Below are 23,067 nucleotides of genomic sequence, written 5' to 3'. Positions count from 1 at the left end.
TTTCTCAGTTAATTTGACATCTCTCAGTTTACACAATAGAGGTGTGGTATCCTGGAGATATGAGGTGAGTTGACAGGCTAAAGGTGCCAGAAAATAATCCTCTAACTTGCTCAATGGCTCCAACACTGTTCCTCTTAAGGCCACAATCGGTCTTCCAGGCGGTGCGATTAATCCTTTATGAATTTGGGGTACAAAATACAGACGTGGTGTTTTAGGGTGCTGAATCATTAAGAAGAACATCTCTTTTTGCGTTATCATGTTCTCCAAAAAGGCCACAACTGACAGGACAAACGACATGTACCCGTTGTCAGTGATGCACTTCAGCTGTCACGGGGATAAATTGGATAGTACCCAATAGACAAAAAAATAATATCAGCTCGAAGGAATATCACGTGTGATACTGGAAATGTAGTGTATGCCATTTATTGTCCCTGTGAGTTAATCTATGTGGGCCATTATATGTCGCCCTATAAAACATAGGCTGTCGGAACATAAATCGCGTATACACACTTCTACAGTTTTGACGCCTTTGGTCCAACATTGGTTAGAGAAGGCACATGGGATATCAGATTTGAGATGGAGAATTATTGATGTAGTCGAGGGAGGATGGGAGGGCGGGGGATATAGCCAGGATTTTAAATTTCAAGGAACAGCGCTGGATATTTGTCACGCTGATGAGGAAAAATGAGCCCTTGGGCCACTGCCGAGGAGCGGCAGGCAAATCACCCAAACAGGAGGCAAGGCAGACCACTGACAGGTGGGCACAGGCTGGACTGGAGCAGCTGGACTGGAACAGAAGCACTAAGCAGAAGCAGGAGAATAGTCCATGAATCACGCAGAGTCTTACCGGCAGACAGCAAAGCAGCAAGGAAACCAGGAACCACATAGAGTCTGTAGGCTGGTGGCAATCAATAGTAAATCAGGAATCAAGCAGAGTCTTGGGCAGGCGGCAGACAGTAGAACAAACCAGGAAACAAGCAGAGTCTTGGGCAGGCAGCAGACAGTAGAACAAACCAGGAAACAAGCAGAGACTTGGGCAGGCAGCAGACAGTGGAATAAACCAGGAAACAAGCAGAGTCTTGGGCAGGCAGCAGACAGTAGAATAAACCAGGAAACCAGCAAGGTCAAAAACAGGCAAAACAAGCTTTCAGGGCAGGAATCGCAACAGACCAACAAGGACAAGAACAGGACTGAAGACCTCTGTTGCCAAGGCAAAGTCTGAAAGTTCCCAGGTGCTTAATAAAGGCCACATACAAGGGAGTTCACCAGGTAAGGGTGCTGCTAAGTTCCAAAAATCCCAAGCCAGTCTGGAAGGCTGAAAGATCCGGACTGGACTGGCATGACTTCTGGAACATGGGAAACAGCAAAGATACAGTCCATCGCAGCCACCAGGTCTGACCACCAGGTGGCGAGATGAATGAGAGCATGAAACGGGCACAACCGTGACAATATTCAACTTTGACACAGTAGCCCCTCAGGGCCTGAACAACCAATTAGAATGGAGTTCACTACTTTGATAATGGCATTTGAGTGCCTGGATTGGTTCAGTGGGGGAGGCAGAGATTGGATGGGATAGTGGGCAGCACCATTTAAATTTCAAGTTAGTGGCAGCCATGTTAGAAGTTAGAATGTGTGATGGCATGCCTAAGAGTAAGTACTTATAAGTGGATTACTGTAATGTGAGATAGATAATTTGTGTAGAGTAATGTGTATTTGGTTCTCAATTACAGCTTTCAGACCCTGACGCAGCAATCGCGAAACATGCCGTATGTCAGTCATATTGAGAGGGGGTTACACAGGAACAGTGAACGGCTATCAAGTTTTACTGAAAGCTAAATCATTGTTACATTAATGAGTAGTTTAAGGAGTGGTAAATAACTCATACAGTATACTTAATAAAATAAAACATTTTTGAAAAACATTTTTGTAGGAAGGAGAGGGGACCAATGAGGAGCCAACAGCGTGTTAGAGTCGGGAGTATCCGGGTCTCCTGACATATAAAACACTGATATATTTATGCTGTGCCACTGAGGTCCATTATTAAAGATAAACTATAGAAATATCAAGATACTTGGATATCTAAAGGAAAGTAGAGAACAGATACACGAGGAATGTTTTGAAAATGTGAAAAAAAAACTTTATGGTGTTGGGCAATAGATTACGAATATCAGATGCAGCTGTACAGCCCCCGCCATGAGTGGGAAAAGCGCGGGGTACAAATTAAAAAAAAAATTGAGCTGAGAGGGACATTTAGTCCATGAGTTAGATTTATCTATAGAAGGTAGGAGCTTTATGTCACCATAGACTGTGACTAGAGAGAGAGTGATCTACAAGGTACTTGGTACCTCACTGTGGCTAGGTTGTCACCAACTTGTCAAGTGGCTGAGTCTGCTGTGTGAAGAAGGAATGAGGGAAATAATAACTGTTATCATTACACTGTTATTTTAGGCTAACTTAACTGATATGTAAATAAAGCTGTGGCCTTGATTTGCCAACAATACTTTGGGTTTTGTATTCTTAATGGGAGATGATCGAGTGCATGGTGCAAATACACTCATTAGTTAAAGGATCTCCCCACCCTTTCCTAGGAGTTGGGGAGCACTTTAATGGGGATGAGCCCATGAATCAGTTCCCTTTCCCTCTGCACTGGTTAATGGGTGTTGAGGATACCGGATGAAGGGATGAGGGAGCAGGAACTGAGGCAGAAGTAGGCACAGCTGAAGGCGGCAAATCCCCTACCATTATGGAAAATGCAGGCTGGAGGAGATTGCAACATTCTTCGTGGGATCAGGTAGGCAGCGGGTGACTGGGAGGATTGTTGCCCTCCCTTCCATCCTTGGTAAGAATAGTTGGTTGGAGAAGTTCTTGGCAGCGGGAAGTATTGTGGTCACTGCATTAGCAGGAATTCTTAGCTTCCATTCTGTTCCTTAGCTTATCTAGGCAGTGAGAAGGAGCTGAGCTGGGTCAAATCATACTGTGGAGTTGGTATACAACACTGTTGCTTGCTCCTGGGTACAGGGGATAGTTGCACTATGGAAGATTGGAACCTTCTTTCACACTAGGCTATGACCAGGGAGGGAGTGATCCACAAGGTAAATTGTACCCCACTGTGCCTAGGTTGTCACCACCTAGCTGAGTTGGCTGTGGGTTGATAGGATCTCAATATGTGAGAAAGAAATATGGAAAATAATAATGGATGTCATTAGTGGTAATATTTTGGGCCGATGCTGTTTGAATGTTAAATATAGGGAGAATTGAAAAATGTCTGATATTGGGCAGGGTTTTTGTTATTTTAGGCTTTAAAAATATCACAGATAATTTATGAAAGTGTATTCTTTAGCTACTTGAGTAGCTAAATTAGTATTTTGTCTTCCCCCTCCACCCAGTGAAGTGGACTTGAAATATAGGCACATTATTGTTTCTTGTTTTCAATGTCCTTAGTCAATGTGTTGGATTCTCCTATGATCCTTTGATGCTTTTTGTTTTGAATGTATTCCAAAAGCTGGAATACAAAAATGTTAATAAAGCTATGGCTTTGATTTACATGTGGTTTGTGTTCTGTTTTGGAGGTGTCCTAGAGCATGGTATCAATGTTTAATCAAAACTTTCTATACCGCCTTTACTGATGAACTGGCCAAAGAGGTTTACAATAAAATATAATAATAAACAGTTAAGGCTAGAAAGGAACTCCATAAAATAAAGAGGATAGAAGCAATCAAAAAGTTAACCATTCTTAAATAAATAGTATTTGACAAGATTAACCACACTCAGATCCCCAGAGTCAGAAAGAAAGTAAGAACCAATAGCCAAACAAATAAGTTTTCAAGGCATTTAAACTTCTTAAAAAACATTTCTTTACAAAGAGAAATTGGAAGAGAATTCCAAAGACTAGGCGCAAGATAGAAATATGAGCTCCTTGTTGATTCCAAATAGGCACAGACAGGAGGAGATGGAAGAACCAAATGCTGTATTAAGTGATGTAATATTTGTCCTGGGACATAGGGTAATGTCAAAGTAGACAGGTAACCAGGAACAGCTTCATATAGGGGGGGTCTTTTATTAAGGAGCACTGGCATTAAAAATAGGCACGTGCGAAACGCTAAAGATGTTCATAGGAATACATTGGCATTTTTAGCATTTAGCACACGCCTATTTTTAATCACACTAATGTAATCAAGGGGTTAAAATAAGGAGGGAAAATATTTTTGTTTGTTTTTACTTACCTGGGGTTCGGGAGGCTTCGGGGGGAGAAGCGCCACCTTTTGGGTGCTGGTGGGGAGGTTTGGGAAGTTGCAGGGCCTGGGGTGACACTGCGGGAGGCAGCACTGCAATTTTTGGGGCCTGGGAATGGTTGGGCATGTTCCCGAGCCTGAAGATGGGAAATGGAGTGGGAGGGGCGCTCCAGGTACTGCGGGGCACCAGGAGGAAACAGCGCCGTCGATTTGTGGCTCTCGGGGACGATTGGGCACGTCCCCGAGAGTGAAGAGGTGCACCGAGCGCCCCCCCCCCCCATTGTTTTGGGGCCCGTTTGGGGTCGGGGAAGTGGCTTTGCAGGAAGCAGAGTCGTGGAAATGACCGGGCTGATGGATGGGGATGCTGAAGAGGAACCGGGTCTGCCCTGATGCTGAGAAAGCCGGCGAGAGGCAGAGGGAAAAAAAAGAAAACGCGTGAGCGCATGCCCGATTCGTGCATGGTCTCATCCGCGCATCCGCAAAAAGAGCTCCGTTTAGGCCGAAACCTGGGCCTAAATTTTGGGCCGGAGCTCCGGGATTTTTTTATTTTTGTTCCGTTTTTAAAATCGGAGGAGGGGGACCGGAACCAGCGGTGGTCTTCATGTGAGGGGAAAATCTAATTTAAGGTAAGGGGTCTTTGGCCCAAAATGTTAATTTTCCTAGCGGGTTGATTTTTGAATTTTAATATTTTTAGGGGGTCTTTTGGAGGGGGTCTAGTTTAAAGAGGTTCGGTTAGAGTTAAAATTTGTTATTCGACGCAGTGGGTAGAGGAGGGGTTGTTTGAATTTTGTGTGTGGGTTTTAAATTATTTCAGGATTTTTAAAGGGGTTTTTGGGGAGGTAGTATTGGAACGGGCTTAAAAAATGGTTAATTTTAAATTTAAAAAATACAATTCAGTAGAGAATGAGGGATATAATTGTTGGGGAAAATTTGGGGTGATTTGTGGTAAATTTGAGTGGGTCTATTTGAAGTTTTTTTTATTTTTTACATTGATTTCAATGGAAAGAAATAGAGTTAAAAAGGAGATTCAGTTGTGCTGCCCAAGATTCCGCCAGTCAGTAGGAAAAAACAGAACCTTGGGAAGGACAACTGATTGGCTAGGGGGTCTTCAGAACTCTGGCCGTGGTTCTGTTGCTTAGGCAACGGCGTAGCTGACAGTTGGTCAGAGGAGCTGAAACCGTCAGAGGAGGAGATTGTGTCCAGCTGAGTGTCTGAGGCTGTGTGAGTGTTAAGGTTTTAAAGGTGTGTGAATTAAAGGATAGTGACAAATAATATAATATTTGAGTGAGAAAGGAAGGTGATTGAAGTGAATGAGAATATAGTTAGGGAATAGCGTGTGTGTGCATCACCTGTGCTCCTCTAGGGTAGGGACTAGTAACATAAGGGCAGGCTTGGAAAGTTAGGGCAGTTTATGTTATTTATTTTTGAAAGTTGAACTGGCCACAGTAATTTTAATTGACTGACCCTTAGGGAAGCTGTCCATTAGGGAGAAAGGGTTTTCCATCCCTTTAAGTTACTTAAGAGAGGTTTAGGGTGAAGAACAAGCCATCTGAAAAGTGAGCAGAGTGTACAACTGGGCCCCCACGCAAGAAAGACAGTCGTGTTACTGTGAAAGACGCCACTTAAAGGAGTACAGCTAAGTGATTTGAAAAAACATTTGAGCAAACATACTTACCTGATATTCCTGGGTTCCTTCTGGGAAGTGAGGATCCTAAAAGAGACAAAAACAATACAGAAAGAATCAAATTCTTGTCTTGAAAAGTAAAAGTTAATGAACCAATTAGAAGAAATTGGCTCAGCGTTAAGGTTCTAAGGGAAAACAAAAGGAAACACTTATCTGATGAAGTTTGTTTTGTTGTTGTTAGAGGTTTAACCTGTAAGGAAAACAGAAACATGTGTTACTACTACTACTACTACTACTATTTAGCATTTCTATAGCGCTACAAGGCATACGCAGCGCTGCACAAACATAGAAGAAAGACAGTCCCTGCTCAAAGAGCTTACAATCTAATAGACAAGTGAACGGTCGGTCCGATAGGGGCAGTCAAATTGGGGCAGTCTGGATTCACTGAATGGTAAGGGTTAGGTGACGAACGCAGCATTAAAGAGGTGGGCTTTAAGCAAAGACTTGAAGACTGGCAGGGAGGGGGCTTGGCGTAAGGGCTCAGGAAGGTTGTTCCAAGCATAGGGTGAGGCGAGGCAGAATGAGCGGAGCCTGGAGTTGGCGGTGGTGGAGAAGGGTACCGAGAGGAGGGATTTATCCTGTGAACGGAAGTTACGGGCGGGGACGTAAGGGGAGATGAGGGTAGAAAGATAGTGTTAGAAATATGGCTGTTCATTGAAGGGTTCATACATTATATATATTGCTGATAAGAGTATTCTTTGCACTTTCATTATACTTAAAGGTGATTGTTTATTTTCAAATAAAATAACATGTACATTAATTAACATTTTGTGTTTGGTGCCATTGAATTTTGGGGAAGGCTAGCACCTAAATCCTAAAATTAGTTATTTTTCCTCTCCCGCCCTTTGAGGACGGGAGACGTGGTTAGTGTCTCTGCATCACTCCCGGTGTTCTGAAGTGTATTTCCAAGACTTGGCCCGACTACCACCATCCAGTTTTGGGAAATACGCAGATTATATCAGGAACACCGGGGGTGCATGTTAGACTAAGAACGCCAGAGCGCCTTAATAAAAGACCCCCATAGTTCCCTTTGCACTAGAACCAAAATCTTAAACAGATACCGGAACCAAATGCTATCTGATTAAGAGGGGAAATGTGATCAAACTTGTGGGCCCTACTTAGCATTCATGCTGCTGTATTCTGGACTAGTTGCAACTGCTTGATCTGATTTATTGTGATGCCTGTGTGGACTACATTACAATAGTCCAACTGAGACATAAACAAAGCAAGAAAGTACATGTGGAAGGTCTGAAAATCCAAATAACTTTGTATAGATCAAAGTAGTTGAAGTACCAAAAATCCTGCTTGAGACCTAGATGAGACATCAGCCTTAAAGGACAATTCAGAATCAATAATAGCACCCAGATTTTTAGATTGCACAAAAGGCACTGGGGAATCCCATAAAGTTGATGGTCTTGAGGGTGAACAAGTGCGTCACATAACAAGCTGTTGTTGTAACTCAGTTCAGTACAATGTGGTGTTGGTGCAACCATTCATTCACCTTAGTTAAACAGCATTGTATCAGTGTAAAATGAGGTGATGAAGATAAAATATTAAAAAAACTAACAGCATATCATCTGCATAAAAGTAGACACTAATACCACATTCCTGAAATCCAGTGGATTAATAAAAATGTTGAACCAAGAGGACAATAAATAGATCCCTGAGCAACTCCGCAAGCAATCGCATGAGAAGAGGACCACATACCTTCACCCTCCACAAAATATGAACATCCGGACAGGAGTGAACTAAACAAAGAAGATGTGCTTGTATTCCAATCACTGCTAAACAATATAAAAGTAGTGAGTGATCCATGATATCAAAAAATCACAGCCAGGTCTGATGAAATGGTCATGCAAAGTCTAAAACCTTTCCTGAAACCAGATTGTCTCAGATGCAAAACAGAATCCTGTTTGATGAAGGTGGTAAGTTGATGAAAGATTGTTTTCTTGGCTAATTTTCATAAAAAACTCAGCTGAGATATGGGATGATAATGGTTAGGATTAGAGACATCTAAGAAGGGCTTTATAAATATAGGGCGTACCATGGCTGTGTTCCATACAGAAGGGACATAACCCGAAAGAAAGACTACTAGACACCATGAGAGAAGAAGTGGGAGAAGGCCATAATTGGGCAACTTCAACTAGGAAGAGGGAATTGGATTTAAAGCACAAGTAATCCTCATAGAGGCTAACACAGTTGTAAGAATAGTAAAAGATGGAAGCCAAAAAGACGACCAAGATACCATCTCTATAAAACTAAAACCACTAACTGTATCTGAAAAGAAAACCTGATCTGGGGGGTGGGGGGGGGGAGGAGTGAGGAGGGAACTGAATTTGCAATAGATGAATACAGAAGCTCAACTTTAGAGGAGAAGTGACTTGCAAACTGCTCTGCAGATGGCAATATAGGAGAAGAAAGGGAGGAACGAAAAAAAAAAACACGTTCTATGAGCACAATGAGAATTGTTAGCTGCCATAACCTGAAAAATGTAATCTCAATGACACTTTCTACAGAACTTCAGCAAAGATGGAGACCTTTGTTTGTGCCACATGCATTAAGCCCTCCTAGCTCAATGCTTTAGGAACCAAAGGCCCTTGTGATACCAACAGTGTTTCCATAAAACAGAACAAAAGGAGGTTTGCAGAGGAGCTAAATCATCTAAAGCAGTTCTTAAAGTGGTGGTGTCCCAACAAACTGCCTAGTCCTCCAGGGCCAGAAAAAGAAAGTAGAGAGAAAAGTGGAGGACAAGAAGAAATGTCCACCTTATGGAAGCTCATGGGCTGGTAGTTGTCAGAAATCCTAACTGTAAGAAAACTTGAGCCACAAAGTAAGAATGTTTATATTAATACCTTTCATTACTTTTTTTTACAAAGGGCACCACAATGAATAATGAAAACATGCTATTATAAGATTGTGAGGGAGTCTGTAGGATGCTGCCACTTCCCCTTAAGAATGTTCCCTCGATGTCAGAGCCACATTAAAACCCATTGTCCCACCCAAGGTAGAAGTGATACGAGAGAGGTGGAACCAAGAGAGCTTGGTCCAGGAAGTGTAAAAACCCAGGACATTCCTAGGTTAAGGAGATGGCCCAAAGGGAAGTAGCAATACCCAACTGCATTTGCCTCTACCACCTTCATGTGAACTGCAACTGCTACAGTCAGGTAGGTGAAGTTCAACTTGGAATGTTGCAACTTTGGATTTTTGATCCAAGAAATAACTAGAGACTACATTGGAGCTCTGAGGAACTAGGTCAGAGACAATAACGTATGCCATGGCCCTCTGGCTACTGGAAGAACCTTGTTACGTCTATGGAACATTTTTGTGTTTGTGCTCTCTCTCCCACCTGTGAATGGAACAGGATCCATACTCGACACTTATAATAAATGGTATTTTCCTTTACCTGCACCCGTTGTGTGGCTCCAGTTTGTCCTGGCTCCAGGCCCACCCTTGCTTAGGTTACCACAAAGACAAACAGACTGATAGGGCTGTAGCAAAGTTGAGAAGATTATCTATGGAGTGAAGTAAACATAATCATAAATATTTTATATTTAATCCAGTATTCAATTGGAAAGCAATGCAATTCATTTAAACCAAGAGTAATATGATCATAATAAGATTTTCCTAGTATAATCCTAGTGTCAACATTCTGATTGAGTTGCAATGCTTTGGTAGGCCAGACAGAATAGTATTACACAATTCAAAGCTTGGATAGATCTAAATATGAAATACTGTATAAAACTCCATCCATGTCAAATATGGCCACAGTCAGTCTCAAAGATGTATTTTATAAAAAGCCATTGGAACTATCTTTAGAATGTTCTGTTGAAAGCAGTGGCATACCAAGGGTGGGGGCGGTGGGGGCGGTCTGCCCCGGGTGTACGCCGCTGGGGGGTGCCGCGCGCCTGTTGGTCAAGTCCACTCGTTCCCTCCCTGCTGCTCCCTCTGCGCGGAATAGGTTACTTCCTGTTCCAGGGCAGAAGGAGCAGCAGGGAATGAGCGGACTCGGAGCCGACAGGCGCGCGGCACCCTCCCCCAGCAGGTTAAAAATGCATCCGGGGGGGCACTGCACCCAGGGGGGGGCGCATCGGCGATCCGCCCCGGGTGTCAGCCAGCCTAGGAACGCCACTGGTTCAAAGGTCAATTGCAAATCTACAATAATTCCCAAATATCTGATTTCTGATTTTACTGAAATAACAATATTACCCAATTGCACTGTAGAAGTTTGGGTAACAGCTACATCTTGAGAAACTACTAAAGTTTCAGGTCCCTGTTTACTAAGGTGCACTGTGCTAAAAATTAGCACATGCTAACGCTAGAGACACCCATATATTCCTGTGGGTGTCTATCGTTAGCGCTCACTAATTTCTAGCGTGCGCTAAAAATGCTACTCGCCTATAGCGTGGCTTAGTAAACAGGGCCCTCAGTCTTTTCTATATTACTAACAACCCATTCTGTGTCAATCGTGTAGTCATGCCATATAATCATGCAGCCTTCTAAGTACTATAAATACTAGCAGAAGCATAAGAGGCATAAATCATGATGTTATCCATATACAGATAAAAGAAAACACCAAACCTCCTTACGACATGAGAAAAAAGGTTGCAAATAAAAATTAAACAAATAAGGTGGGGGGTTATCAAGGTGTGGTAAGGTACAGGAGTTTTTCCACATCTTCAGTTAGTGCATGTTGATGATATCAGTGGTATCTTAATACCACAGGTTGCTGACACCTATGTAAAAAGAATAACATTTCTTGTGATCCACCTTACTAGCAGTGTTTTTCCATGAATAAAATTATAACTTTCATTTCTTTACAAGTCTTTGTTATATTATTATTATTATTATTATTATGGTATGGAAACCACTGAGAAGTCTGTCCAATTGGTCAGTATATCAAATACTGATAAAACTTGAAACTTGACTATTACCCAAAAGAGACAGGGTAGTCTTCCCACTAGGAAAGAGTTGTTTAGCTTGGGCCTAACTGTTCATGGACACTAGCACTGCTCATGAGAAAAGTGAAGTCTTCCTGGGCAGAGGTACAGGGACCTAGGGATCAGGGGATGGCAGCCACCATAGTCTTGGGAGAAACTAACCCACAGAACTGATAGGCAAGGAACTGACACTTATTAAGTTGGGTCCAGACAATGGCCAAGAGACCTTCTTAACTATATTTGAAAAAGTGGCTGAGACCTTGGGCTGTCCCTAGCGACAATGAGTTGTAGGATTGGCCTCATACTGTACAAAGGAGGCTCAGGCCATGTACCAATCCCTGGATGCTGCCTTGGCCTGGACTATGAGGAGGTCAGGGCAGCTATCGACTATCCTTTGGGCCTTTCACAAGAAACTTACCTGTGGGAATTTAGGACAAAGACATTTCTGAAAAGAGATAAAACTAAAAATGGTAGCATAGAAAATCTGGGAGTTTGCATCCTGATGGCTCAACCTGCAGAAATTCTCTCTTCAAGAAGTAGTGGGTTTAATGGTCTTAGAGTAGTAAATGAATGTTCTTCCCTCTTCCTTAAGGCATCTGAAGGCAGTAACCATTATGGAAATTTTTTTATAGAGGATTGGGTTGACCCTGAAATTAAGAGACATAAGGAAAAGTGTTCATAGGGTCCCAGTTTATATAGGAAGTCCCACAGGGCTACCAAACCCAGAGAGCCCGTGTTGAGAAGTGAACATAAAGAATGATGGAAACCCCATGATCTTCCTAGGCAGGAACTTCAGCCACCCCTATAAATGTTACTCATATGGGGATGTCACGGTTGTGTCCAGGTTCCTGGCTTGCAGTCACCCCGGGCCCCGGGAGTTAGACCCGGGGAATGCTGCAAATTGATGGTTTACCGGTTCCCTTGTTCCAGAAGATATGCTGGTCCGGTCCGGTCCGGATCTTCCAGCCCTCCAGATTGTTTTGGGAGTTTTTTGGAACTAAGCAGTATCCATACCTAGGGTTACCATATGGCTCCAGAAAAAGGAGGACAAATTGATCCAGTCCGGGTTTTGCTTCCAGCTGGCTCAATCTGTCCTCCTTTTTTCTGGACCCATATGGTAACTCTATCTGTACCTCGTGAACTGTGTTTGGGTGATTCTCCTGCCGCTGCCACTCCAGAGAGCCAGAGATCCACTCCTTGGCAGTAGCCCAAGAGCTCACTGTCTAGAAGTCCGTTAGTAGCGTGACAGATTGCAAGGCCATGAGCTCGGAGGGATCGCCCGTATTGCGGACTCTCCAGGAGCACGCTCAGAACTTTACACAGATCAGCGACACCCTCCGTACAATAGAGGTCCGTTTAGGCCAACTGGAGGGCCTTATGGCGGCATTTTCGAAAGCAGCCCTTTCTTCAGCTTCAAGTCCAGACAGCACCGGCAGGAGCTGCTGTCACGTCAGGTATCCGACTTAAGTCACCCCCGAGATATGACGGTAATCCCAGAGACTGTAGAGGGTTTCTCAATCAGTGTGAAATTATTTTTGAACTCCAGTCCCAAGATTTCCCCACGGAGAGAACTCGAATAGCTTACATTATGTTTCTGTTGTCCGGGCAAGCCTTAGCTTGGGCTTCCCCGCTTTGGGAGAAGAACGATCCGGTGCTTCACGATCTCCAGGGGTTTCTGGAGCAATTTAGATGAGTGTTTGAAGAACCAGGGAAGGTTACTTCTGTGACTGCGGCACTCTTGAGACTCAAGCAAGGGACACAGACCCTGGGGTCTATGCGATCAGGTTCCGCACCTTGGCCTCTGAGATGGCTTGGAACAATGAAAGTCTAATCGCAACCTTTTGGCAGGGATTGGCACCGCAGATTAAGGATGAGCTGGCTGGACTTGAACTTCCCACCAGGTTGGATGAGCTAATCAAGATCTGTACTATGATTGATATTCGCTTCCAGGAGCATGGCCAAGAATGGCGTTCCATAGAAAAGATAGGTATTAAGACCACTAGTCCTCCAGTTTTACCACAGACTCCTCGTCAGCGGGAGGTACCCCCTCCACCACCAGCAGAACCAATGCAATTAGGCCATACCCCTCTCACGATTCAAGAGAAACAGAGACGTCAGACCCTCAACCTCTGCCTGTATTGTGGTGAGACGGGACACTACGCGGTCAACTACCCACAGAAACCTGGATCCTTGGGGCCAGGTCTGACTGCAGGCACAGTAATAAGCCAATCTTCTAACTTCCTGCGTACCCAGTTCTTAATGCCAGGAGTGCTCGACCTAGGTCACTGGCAAGACCATACTGAGGTCTTTCTGGACTCCTGGGCGGGTGGAAGCTTCATAACCACGTCTCTGGTCCAGCAACTTAACATTCCAACACAAGAACTACCTAAGACCATCCCACTCTTTTCAGTGTATGGAAGTATTCAAGGATATGTCAACACTCAAACGAGTCCCATGAGCTTACAGACTGGCGATCACCGGGAGGACATCTCTCTATATGTCCTTCCCTCAGCAGTGCAGCCCATTGTATTGGGTCTTCCCTGGCTACGGAGACACAATCTGGTCCTGGATTGGGGAAAGGGTGAGATCGTGGACTGGGGCGAGTCGTGCCAAAAACTTTGTTTTATCTCTGACACTGATAGTGTGGTCGGTGAACAGTTGGACCAGGATTCAGATGCATGGATGGATATTAGTGACTCCCAGGACTCTAAGATGTTAGCAAGAGGGATGACCTGCGCATGTGCCTTATCCCCGATCAACCAATGCCAAGTGGAATCTGGTACCGTGCCCAGACCCCAAGGTCCGGGCAACAGGACGGCTAAGACGCCTCCTTGGGGCCAGTGGTCCCACACCTTACATAAGAAGCCGATCCTAGGACCTACGCTTCAGGACAATCCAGAGAGCCAGAGATCCAAGAATCGAAAGGCTAGCTCACAGCAAACCATGGCTCGTATATCTACTCCAGCGCCAGGTACTCAACCCTGTTCGGGTAACAAAGTCCAGTCTCGCTTTCAACCGGCCAGTTCCCGTCCAGTGCCTAAGGATATGGACGTTGGGAAACTGTCTAATTCTGTCATCCGAGTTCACCAAGAAGATTCAGGGAGACCCAGATCTCCCGAGAAGCCCGAGGAGGGCTTGAAGGAGGGATACTGTCACGGTTGTGTCCAGGTTCCTGGCTTGCAGTCACCTCGGGTCCCGGGAGTTAGACCCGGGGAATGCTGCAAATTGATGGTTTACCGGTTCCCATGTTCCAGAAGATATGCTGGTCTGGTCCGGATCTTCCAGCCCTCCAGATTGTTTTGGGAGTTTTTTGGAACTAAGCAGTATCCTTACCTCGTGAACTCCCTTGTGGGCTGCCTTTATTAACCACCTGGAAAGGTTCCTAGTTGCCTTGCAACAGAGGTCCTCAGAGGAGTTTCCTTTGGTGGAGGTCGTTTGCAGTGCTGCTGAGTTTTTCCTGTTTTAGGTTTTGACCCTGCTTGTTTGCTGACTTACTCTTCTGACTGCTGCCTGCCCAGACCCGGCTTGTCTTCTGACTTACTCTTCTGACTGCTGCCTGCCCAGACCCGGCTTGTCTCCTGGCTTACACTGCTGTCGCCTGTCTGCCCTGCTCCAGCCGGGTTCCTGGTTCCTTTAGCCTGCTGGTCCCTGCAGCTCTGCTTTCCTGCCCTGTACGGTAAGTCCTGCCGACCACCCGCACTTTGGGGCTCAACCTCAGAGGAACGGTGGTTAAGTGCAGGTGAAGTTTGGGCTATTTCCGGTCCAGTTGGTGTCAGCCTGAGCTGCCTCGGCGGCAGCCTTTGTCTGACAATTCCGGCCAAGGGTACCGGGAAGTCTGTTCTGCCTGTCCTGTGTTTGGGTGATTCTCCTGCCACTGCCGCTCCTCGGCAGTGGCCCAAGGGCTCACTACCTAGAAGTTCGTTAGTAGCGTGACAGGGGAGGAAGGACATTTTGAAGGGCTGCCAGTATATGGACTATTCTTTCACAGACATAGTAGATTGGGAGTGAAACAAAGACCACTGGGACTGAGAAAGCAATAAAGAGGGGAGTGAAGGTTAGAGAGAAATCTGCAGCATCTCTGATAAACAGGAAGAGCAATCAGTTATTAATATATAGAGTGCTGGCCCAAACCTTTGAAACTTGAAGAGGGGAGAGGAGATATAAAAAAATCAAACAAACAGTGAATGTCAGATATGTTCATATGGATGTCAGAAGATATGCTAGTTAAAAAGTAGAAATTATCTGGGGGAGAGTGAGCTGCCCCTTTAGAACTGCAATAATTTAGCAACTACCATATTAGCTTATTCTAGGGAGGGACAGTTTAAGGAGTGTTAGTTTCCACAAGGATCTACTGTGATTGTGTCTTCTACACATGTAGAACTTAACTCTACCAAGAGGTTGAGAAGACCCAATCACTGCTCCCCATTCGCATGGCCTTCCCTGAAAGGAATAAAATGAATAAGCATCTATGAGCAATTATTAGCATATCAGGCACCCAAACTCTGTGAAGACCTGGACCTAAATTTACTCTATTTAAATGACTATAAACAAACAAAGTTGGTCTTAGACTTCATATCAAAAATGCAATGCCCCTCCATGTAACTTTGTAAGCCTAAGTGCTTTTAAAATACAACTCTTAGTGCCTTAAGTATTGAGTGAATCTGCTCTAACTCTAGCTGCAGGTAAGTACAATGCCCTAACTGTAGTATATAGTCCACATCCATGCTCCACTCATGAACCTTAACACAATAAGAACTTGACATGAACTTAGAGTGAAGGAGTGGCCTAGTGGTTACAGCATCAGTGTTGACATCCAGAGTTGGCCAGTTCAAATCCTGCTGCTTCTCCTTGTGATCTTGGATAAGTCACTTAGGGGGCCTTTTACTTAGGCGTGCTGGCATTTTTAGCATGTGTAAAAGATAGGTGCCCGCTAAACATTAAAGACTCCCACAGGAATGCATAGGCGTCTTTAGCGTTTAGCACACAACTATTTTTAATGCAAGCTAAAAACGCCAGCGCGCCTTTGTAAAAGACCCCCTTAACCCTCAGTTGCCTGTGGTACAAAGTTAGATTGTAAGCCCTCCTGCGACAAAGAAATACCCAGTGTACTTGAATGTAACTCACCTTGAGCAGGCTACTACTGAAAAAGGTGTAAGGCAAATCAAGTTACAAACGATTGCAAGCCCTTCAGGGACAGAGAAATACCCAGTGTACCTGAATATAACTCACTTTGAGCTACTACTGAAAAAGGTGTGAGCAAAATCCAAATACATAAATGCGAATTAGCATATGCCAATGTAGTAATAGTTGGCACACTTATGTGGAAACAGTTAATACATGCTAATTCATGTATTAGTTTCTTAGCACACTTTTAGTAAAAGAGCCCTTAAAAGTGTTTATGCGCTGCTGAGTCTATTTTTTATATTTGTGTTAAAAACAATTAGCACATTGAATATTAAATGTTTTAGATTATGAGGCATAAAAGTGACTTACCTGACTTTTAGCACCTATATCACATTATATTTACAACTTTTAGACACACAACCATCATTTCCAAGCTGCATCATTTAAGATAGATCTACTATAATAAAACTCACCCTCAACGTTCTGAAGTCACTCAGTCACTCCCTGAAGGGTTCATGGATTCATGGTGGTGAAGCCACAACACTGACATGTCTCTCTGCCCCGCCCTCGCATGACGGACCAATCAGAAAAAACACCCTCAACATTCTGAAACACAAAGGACCATCACAACACTGTTCCCAGGCAACACTAGGCAACATAAGACGGACCAATCAGAGGAAACTACATGACAATAAGGGAGGAGCATTCCCCAGCAGAATGGCTCATTATCTGTGCAGCACGGAGAGCACAGAACCACCGCTGGAACGAGAGAAGAATATTCCTGCTGTGGGTATGTGCAAAAATAGACCGGGGGGGGGGGGGGGAGAAATTTTTAAATGCCTAATGCCAGTACTGAAGAGTGCCAGAGGGCCTATAGCACAGACTATATTTGGGATCGCTTGACATGGAGTCAGAGGAGCCGGAAAACAACGTGCCCGTCACCATCTGGGACGTGGGCGAACAGGACAAGCTGCAGCCCAGCTGGAAGGATTACCCGTGACCCAGCCAGCAGCAAACAGCGACCAAGGAAGGGGGAGGAGTACTCTTTCCCTGCCTAGGAATCGCTGGAGACTGGCTGCCAAACTAACGAAACAACCGCACACCGACGCACCACCTCCATCATTCAAAAGGCATCCACTCTTTCTTCAACAGAAATGCAAACTAATAATACAAAACAAACAAAGAATACATGGTTTCTCAGGCGGCTGCAGGTAACTCTCCACCCCTTTCCTCTTCCCCTTTTGCCGAAGCGGCCAAGGACGTGCCCAATCATCCCCAGCCTCAGGCAAGCTGTCTCCCACCTCGGGGATTCCCCGAGCACCCGGAAAAGACGGCGCTGATTCCTGCAGCGCATAAATGTTCCAGCATTCCCCTGCAGCCGGCCTGAAATGGACCAAACATACCGGATCACCCCCCGACGGCCCGAGACCGTGCTCTTCTCCCTTCCGCCAACTTAAAACAACCATCCCCGTCCTCAGGCAAGCCGTCAACCACCTCCAGGATGCCCAGAACCCCAGCCCAATGGAAACAGATGGTGCGGCTTCCAACAGCACATTTCTCTTCCAGCATTCCCCTACAGCAGCCCTGAAATGGCCAAAAAATACCGATAGACAAAGAACGTGCTCCTCTACCTTCCGCCCCTCTAAAACAACACTGCTGCCTCAGCACAACACAAAAATAAACAACACTCAGCAAAGGCTGACCCCCCTACAACCACATTTACATTTCACCAACAGAAAGACCCCCCTCCACAAACCTCCTTGACAGACAAAACCACACACACACAATACAACAGAAACACACCCTCAAAGCCACACACCAATCCAACCCACTTTGCCAGCACAGCACAGCACATCCCCCAACCCCCAAGCAAAAAACAAAACAAAACAAAAAAAGACACACATCAACAACCTGCACACACACCACACCCTCACACACTCACACACACAAAATAACTCTGTGACACATACACACACACACAAAAAAAAGCCACATGCTAGCGCCCGTTTCATTGGTTTCAGAAACGGGCCTTTTTTACTAGTATATTAATAATTGCTGAACTCAGTGTGTGTTTTCCCCAGTTTTCCCCAAGCACACTTTATATTAAATTTTGGAGAGTTATTTTGCACAGAGTGAGAGACTTATGGATATTCTCAATCACTTATGTATAATTACTTTCCAACATTCCATTGCCGATCCAACTTCTCTGGCTGCAAAACAATTTTTAGAGTTCCTTCATCTCTGGGACTTAATTTGTCCCAGTATCAACTCATCACATACGAGTGGTCATTCGCTTGATCTTCTCTCCTTTAAATTCCTTGACGACTTGATTTTTAAATTGGATAACATCAGATGGATTACAACACCCTGGTCTGATCATCTAAAATTGCAGTTCACTCTGCACTGGGCAACATTGGGGATATCCAAGCCAAGTGCTCCAACTACTTATTACTTTTGAGGCTTTATTGATCCACAATTGTTTTGGCAGTCTGTCTATAATCTTGATTGGGTGCTTCAACCTGCGTCATTCAACTACCTCGCTGCATGGGAAGAGCGATGTAGGCTTGTCCTAGAGAATATAGCGCCTATGCAACTCAAAATGTCACATAACCGCAAATCTGCACCATGGTTTAACCATGACTTGAAAGAGCTTAAGCTTCAAACCAGAAGGCTAGAAAGAGCTTGGCGCAAACTAAAATCAGATCATGCACTGAATGCATGGAAGTTAAGTCATCGTAAGTATAATTATGCAATCAAACAGGCAAAGTGCTCGTACTTCGCAGATAAATTGAAGTCTAATGGCAAAGACGCACGCAAGTTGCAGCATCTCCTAAACTTATTCCTTGATACCAGAAAGCTGTTGTCCTTACAAGCAGACCTTCCCTCTGCAAATTCACTTGCAATCTATTTTAATGATAAAATCAAAAAGTTGCGTGCATCTTTACACAATAGTACAATTGCCATTGATGACTTCCTTGGTACCCTTGACCCTCCTACTGAACTGTGCCCGGTGGATCGATCCTGGACCACTTTCACTTGTCTGACAGTCAACAATGTATTGAGAACACTTTCTACGTTTGCTAAAAAGCATTGTGGCCTTGACGTTTGTCCAAATTATTTGTTAAAAACTGCCCCACATTGTTTCGTAGAGGAATTTACCACCTAGTTAAACTTCAAGCTTGGCAATGGATTTTTCCCCTCAGAGCATGGACATATTCTAACACCTATTCCTAAAAAACCCAAAAATTAAAGCAGATGTCATTTCCAACTATCGCCCTGTGGCGTCTATTCCTTTATTGGTCAAAACGATGGAAAGTCTAGTTCATTCTCAGCTCATGGACAATCTGACTAAATTTGACATCTTACACTACTCTCAATCTGGGTTTCATCCACAATTTAGCACTGAAACAGTGTTGGTTACCCTTATGTCAAATTTTAAAAGAGAAATTTCATTGGGACAGAAAATATTATTATTACAATTCGACATGTCCAGTGCATTTGACATGGTGGACCATGGGCTTTTAACCTATCTTATGGACACTTTTGTGCTTAACTGGTTCAAGGGTTTTCTGGCTTCAAGAACTTACCAAGTTAAAGCTAACTCAACCATTTCCGCACCATGGGAGACTCAATGTGGAGTACCTCAAGGATCACCTCTCTCCCCAACCCTATTCAATCTAATGTTGATCCCTACTACTATTACTATTTAACATTTCTAAAGCGCTACTAGGGTTACGCTGCGCTGTACAATTTAACATAGAGGGACGGTCCCTGCTCAAGGAGCTTACAATCTAAGAGACAAGTGAACGGACAGTCCGATAGGGGCGGTCAAATTGGGGCAGTCTGGGTTTAGTGAACGGTAAGAGTTAGGTGCTGAATGCAGCATTGAAGAGGTGGGTTTTAAGCAAAGACTTGAAGATGGGCAGGGAGGGGGCTTGGCATAAGGGCTCAGGAAGGTTGTTCCAAGCATAGGGTGAGGCGAGGCAGAATGAGCGTAGCCTGGAGTTGGTGGTTTTGGAGAAGGATACAGAGAGGAGGGATTTGTCCTGTGAATGGAGGTTACGGGCGGGAACATAGGGGGAGATGAGGGAGGAGAGGTAGTGAGGGGCAGCAGACTGAATGCATTTGTAGGTAAGAAGGAGAAGCTTGAATTGAATATGGTATCTGATTGGAAGCCAGTGAAGTGACCTGAGGAGAGGGGTGCTATGAGTAAATCGGTTTTGGCGGAATATGAGACGTGCCACAGAGTTCTGAACAGATTGAAGGGGGGATAGATGGCTAAGTGGGAGGCCAGTGAGGAGTTAGTTGCAGTAGTCAAGGCGAGAGGTGATGAGAGCATGGACGAGAGTTCGGGTGGTGTGTTCAGAGAGGAAAGGGCAAATTTTGCTGATGTTAAAGAGGAAGAAGCGGCAGGTCTTGGCAGTCTGCTGGATATGCGCAGAGAAGGAGAGGGAGGAGTCAAAGATGACTCTGAGGTTGCGGGCAGATGACCCCTCTGGCAAAAGCGCTTGCCAAATAGGATCTCAATCCATTTATTTATGCAGATGACATAACTATTTAGATCCCTTTCAAAACTACGCTGAAAGAGATCTATGATAAGATCGAGGCTAGCTTTTCAATCCTATCCTCATGAGCTAAAATATTTCAGTTTAAGATAAATAAAGACAAAACACATTGTCTTATGCTTTCCTCCCAGCACAATAAAGTAATTCCAACTTCACTTGATGTTAATGAGTTTAAGCTACCGATCTTAAATAGCCTGAAAATCCTTGGCGTCGAGCTAGACAACCACCTGCTTTTGGACCATCAAGTGAAGGTTGTCGTGAAGAGAATGTTTTTTGCAATGTGGCGGCTGAAGCGTATCAGAAATTGCCTACCGAGAGATCTATTCCACACTCTCATTCACTGGCTGGTCCTTTCACACCTGGACTACTGTAGCGGGATTTATGCATGACTATCTACTAAGAAAACTCCAGACAGCCCAGAACACGGCTGCTAGATTAATACTAGGCAAATCGCGCTTTGCCCTTGCACAACCATTGCGTTTTGACCTGCACTGGCTCCCAGTCAAAGATTGCATCATCTTTAAAGTCTGCTCTTTAACGCACAAGATCGTATATGGACAGGCCCCTGAATACATGCTCGACCTAATTGATCTGCCCCCAAGAAATGCTTTGTCATCGCGCAATTTTCTCTGTCTTCATTATCCCAGCTGCAAGAAAGTCGGATACAAACATATGTTTGCATCATCTTTCCCATATACCAGTGCTAAATCTTGGAATGAACTGCCGAAGCAATTAAAAGGGATATTGGACCATCAATTATTTAAGAAGTTCTTAAAGACATTCCTATTCATGAAAGCCTATTCCTTAACGAACCCCACCATTTGACTCTCCCGTTGTAGTTTGAAGTGAGACTCTAACCCACTTGCTCTTGTTGGACAGTTTTTCCTTCCCATGTCTTTTCTGTGAATTTATCCAAACTCTATCATCCTATGTTTATACCTTTCTTTTATTGTAATTTTTCTTGAGCTACTGCACGCCACATTGTGCCTATGCTTGTGGGAAAATGTGAGATAGAAATGCACTAAAATAAAGAAAAAAAGAATAAAAAGATGTCACTGGCCTGAGCACTCTACTAGCTACTGATCCCCTTCCAAACCTTTAAAAAATATGCATAACCTTTAAAGTCCACATCTCTATAGGACATCACTGTCAAGAAGAAATCAGTCTCCATTCAGAACTTCTTAGCTTGTGATGAAAGACCAGTGTGCACGTATTTCAAATGTTCTGGCTGATGTTTTATATCTCTAGGTATATGAGAGTTCACTTCTCCAGAAACATGTTTGTCTTAATTAGAAAAGTCAACAGACTCCTAAACATAAGAACTGGGTATTTTTCTCTGTGGTATCTAAAACATCAAAGACTTAGTTCTCATGCCAAACCAATCTTCCTTCCTGCTTTCCTTTCAAACTCAGGTGATTGCAGACAGCTGAGCAGACATTTTCCCAAAAGCTTCTGCTGACCTGGCTCCAGAGTTTTCTTACTTTTACTCTCTGTCTCTTTCTATCTCTCTTTACCTTACAATTTCTTTTTGTAGCTCTATTTTTTTTCCTGTAGAAACCCAAGGGATATACATGACACCAAAGCATATAATCTGGAATTAAAAGATAAATTCTTCAGGTCTTATCCTAGCAACAGGACTATCACCATCTGTTGAGAGGACAGGACTTCATTATCGGCTAAATTCTGCATACATGCAATCCTTCACCTGCAACGGATAATCATTGCTTTTTTAAGAGACTCAATCTTCCTGAAAAGTGTTTTATTCAATGCCAAATGCAGCTTGGTGTGGATATTTAACAGATCTTTATGAGAGAGAGAGAGAGAAGGTGTATGTGTTTTCATATCTATCTAGCTATTTAGAATCTAGATAAGAAGTAATTTTCAAACAGCTCCCATAGTTGCAAAGCACACTGCCGATTTTAGTGGGTGCCAAATTTCTGCAAAATTTCAAGGAGAAACTACCCATTTTGTTTCTTTTTGAAAATTAGTAATGGCATGGCACACTTTAGAAGAATCTATGCATTTTGTACCTGCTATTTGCTTGGATAATGAAGAGGACTGTAAATGCAAAAGCCTGAACACACTTAAAAATCAAATGTTAACTTGTTTTTGTTTTGTTTTTCTGGCCTAACCCCTTGCATATATCTTTTAAATTTGGCTAAACGTACGCATACTATGTTAGCCATACATGCTTTTAGCTACATATGAGATGGGTAATTTTGATTGAAATACTAATTTCTACATATTTAATTATTAGAGATATGAATAGGAAAAAATAGTTATGTTCATTTTCAGTTTATATTGCCTTTTTTTCTATAGACTTGTTTCAGTTTGTTTCATGCAGGCATATTGATATAAATTGGTTACATGCATTAGGACTTTTTAATGAGAGCAAACTAGGATTACCATATGGCTCCAGAAAAAGGAGGACAGATTGACCCACTCTGGGTTTATTGTTTCCCTCCAAATTATCGTTTATTCTTACGCCTCTTCCATTGTTGTATACCTGTTGTATACATAATTTG

The sequence above is a fragment of the Microcaecilia unicolor genome, chromosome 7 (assembly GCF_901765095.1).
Source record: "Microcaecilia unicolor chromosome 7, aMicUni1.1, whole genome shotgun sequence".
Classification (NCBI taxonomy): Eukaryota; Metazoa; Chordata; class Amphibia; order Gymnophiona; family Siphonopidae; genus Microcaecilia; species Microcaecilia unicolor.
Note: the sequence above shows the minus strand (reverse complement) of the source record.